At 45.7% G+C, this 3,629-nt stretch overlaps 1 long non-coding RNA gene across 1 annotated transcript; it reads left to right on the forward strand.

Moving 5' to 3' along the window:
• The first annotated feature begins 1,716 nt into the window (after positions 1 to 1,716).
• On the forward strand, positions 1,717 to 3,349 carry LOC138644636 (uncharacterized). Its single transcript, XR_011314635.1, has 2 exons — positions 1,717 to 2,263; positions 2,741 to 3,349. It is a non-coding gene; the product is annotated as an uncharacterized lncRNA (long non-coding RNA).
• Positions 3,350 to 3,629: the final 280 nt, after the last annotated feature.

Here is a 3,629-nt window from a genome sequence, read left to right on the forward strand (position 1 = left end):
ATGTGGAAACTTTAAAGATAAAGGACATCTAATATGAGACAGCTCAGCATGCCAATACTACCCTAATCTACAGACCAGTCACAATCTATAGTGTTTACTTGGTGAGTGCATCCATTGTTCTGTAGCAAGGGATTTACAACAGGAACACTCCTGATGAAGCTTGTTAACCCTTTATAATACAATTTTGGGTGATACAAATCAGATCAGTCTGCAGTGATTGAGTTGAAGGTCTTCAAATTATACCAAGTAAAGCAGACGATCTCACTTGTCCGCTCCACCATACTCTGCTGCCAACAGTCTAATGGTACCGTCACACAGTGCAATTTAGATCGCTACGACGGCACGATTTGTGACGTTGCATCGTCGCTTAATTATCGTTTCAAACATCGTAGACTGCGGTCACACTACACGATGCACGACGCTGAAGCGATAAATTCATGACGTATTTGCGATGTAGAAGTCGTATGGGACAGTCGTACGGTCGTGTCACACACGACGATTCAGAGCAAATTTTGCATAATCTGTGCGTGACGTTGTTCACAAGGGGCGTGTTGTGCCACTAGTTAGTGTGGTGATAGGCCAAAGGTTCTGTGCACACAATTGGTTGGAAAATTTGTCACCTGAGCGCTATTGTTCCCAATGCCACTTCACTGCTTTCAAAATTTCCTTTCTTCACTTCGTACTTGGACACTTGGTGGACCTGGACATCGGAATTTTGTACCTCGCTGAATATACCACGCTTTGCACCGCTGCTTCGAGGTATGTAAACCGCTTGGGCGTGGTGGATGGAACGCTGTATGGACGGCATGAGTGCTTCGTTCCACCGCTGAAGCGAAGTGGATGGTACACTGTTGTGACTGGAGGGCTACAATGTGGCAGATGGTACGCTGTTGTGCTTGGTTGTGACTGGTGGGCTACAGCGTGGTAGATGGAACTCAGTTTGTTCGGCATGACCGCTTCGTTCCACCGCTGAAGCGATGCGGATGGTACGCTGGTGTGACTGCTTATGACCGGTTGTGTGTGTTGAGCTAGAGCGTGGCAGATGGCACAATGTATGGTCACCATGAGCGCTTTGTGTGGCTGCTGTAGGGAAGCGGGCGGTACACTGTTTTGGGTTATGGTGGCCTATGGCGCGGCAGATGGAAGAAGCGATGCGGATGGTACGCTGTTGTGACTGGTCGTGACTGGTCGTGACTGGTGGGCTACAGCGTGGTAGATGGAACTCAGTTTGTTCGGCATGACCGCTTCGTTCCGCCGCTGAAACGATGCGGATGGTACGCTGTTGTGACTGCTTATGACCGGTTGTGTCTGTTGCGCTACAGCGTGGCAGATGGTACAATGTATGGTCACCATGAGCGCTTTGTGTGGCTGCTGTAGGGAAGCGGGCGGTACACTGTTTTGGGTTATGGTGGCCTATGGCGCGGCAGATGGAAGAAGCGATGCGGATGGTACGCTGTTGTGACTGGTCGTGACTGGTCGTGACTGGTGGGCTACAGCGTGGTAGATGGAACTCAGTTTGTTCGGCATGACCGCTTCGTTCCGCCGCTGAAGCGATGCGGATGGTACGCTGTTGTGACTGCTTATGACCGGTTGTGTCTGTTGAGCTAGAGCGTGGCAGATGGTACAATGTATGGTCACCATGAGCGCTTTGTGTGGCTGCTGTAGGGAAGCGGGCGGTACACTGTTTTGGGTTATGGTGACCTATGGCGTGGCAGATGGAAGAAGCGATGGTAGGCATGAGCGCTTTGTGTGGCTGCTGTTGTTAAGCGTTTGGCACACTGGCAAAAGTATTGTTAATAGGACTCTTTGTCAACCATGTAATTTTTTTTTATAATTACTTTTTAGATGTCAAATCGTGTGGAGTTCATCAGGGATTTCATCGAGATTTATCAGTCTTTTCCCTGCCTCTGGAAAATAAAATCTCCTGAGTATTGTAACAGGGAAAAGAGGAGGGAGGGTTACTTACAGCTCATTGAGCTTTACAATCGTCAGGCACCAGATGAGGCAGCTAACGAAGCAGTTATTAAAAAGAAAATCCAGGCGCTCCGCACGGTCTGGAGGAAGGAGCTGAACAAGGTTCTTCAGACTACAAGGTCCGGAGCTTCCACTGAAGAAGTTTGTGCCAAAACTGTGGTATTTTGAGCATCTTAATTTTCTGAGGGACCAAGAGGTGCCACGGACTTCAACGTGTCTTCGATTGTTGGCACCTGTGGAACCAATAGTTTCGGAGAACCACGCCGAGCAGGAGTCACAAGGGCAACAAGTAAGTAGCTCTTTGGACGAAAGTTCATCAATGTGTCCTATAATTACATAATTTTTCTCTGCATTTTAGGTTTTATACTTCTGATTATCACATCAGTTTGAAGTTGTTACAAAAACATGTACACATAAGTAACCCTGTCGCAGTCAAGTATGATATGGGGAAATTAATATGTATGAAATGGAGATATATGTAAACCATACCATCTAAGCAATATAGAAAATAGTATCGCTTCAAGCTGCCGATGTACTCTTGTTGAGACTATTTAGACTATAAAATATTGGTCAGGTTCCCATAGCAGTCAGAACAGTGTAGTTCAAAGTATTCAATAAAAGGGAGGGTTAAAGAATATTACTAAGCATCAAATATATTATAATCTTTTTGTTACCTACTACGAATATATAGTTTGGATGCGGTTATGGTGGTACTACTTTTTGTTGCCGGGTTCATAACTTGTTTCCCCCCCCCCCCCCCCCCCAGGATGACAGTGCGCAGGAGAGTACACTAGACTGTTCACAGGACTGCACAACAACAGATTTAGTGGAGGCTGCACCTGCCAGGACTCAATCGAGGCAAGGTCCAAGAAAACGGAAAGCCACCTCAGACGCCTCAAATGAACTATTGAGCCTGGCAAAGAAGGTGTTGACAAGAAATGTTAGCCCTGCGTTAGAGGGGTTTGGACACTATGTGGTTGACAAACTGGCCAAAATGGACGACAACCAAAGAATACTAGCAGAGCGTCTGATTCTGGAAGCAGTAAACAAGGGTACTGATGGCGATTTGGACAAGAACACTTGTTTGGTCTCTTCCCGGCCAATACAGCGGACAGAGCCATCAAATTTCAATGGTTGGTCACAGGGTCAGACATCGATGCGACACAATCCTCACGTTTCCCACTTCGGCCAGCCACCCCCTAATAACTCCTACACGCCAATACCTTTACATATGGCTTCGCCCATCAGGCACCAAAATTTTCAGCCGGAACAATCGTCGTATCATAATTTGTGATTTCCTAACTACTTTTACATTCCTTTTTTTTTATTGTCTTGTTAAAATAATGTTTCAAATAAAAGCTTTTATTATAAATTCTATCACTACTTTTTGATTGGTGTGTCTCAATCACAGCACTGTATGAGGGAACAAATTAACGTAACAAATTCATGTACAGTTAACTAAAAAAAAAAATCGAATGAAAGTTTAACAAAATCTTTTAATTGGAACAACAAAAAATGGATTATTGGCCCACCTACAACTGCTGGCACATGTCCCGCAGCTTCTGCAGCTCCTCCATTGCCACATTGTGCTGCTCCTGAATATGTGCCATAGTGTGGAGTAACTTGTCTATGCCGGCTTCAATATCCTCCTTGTT

This window comes from Ranitomeya imitator, chromosome 7 (genome assembly GCF_032444005.1).
Source record: "Ranitomeya imitator isolate aRanImi1 chromosome 7, aRanImi1.pri, whole genome shotgun sequence".
In the NCBI taxonomy this organism is placed as follows: Eukaryota; Metazoa; Chordata; class Amphibia; order Anura; family Dendrobatidae; genus Ranitomeya; species Ranitomeya imitator.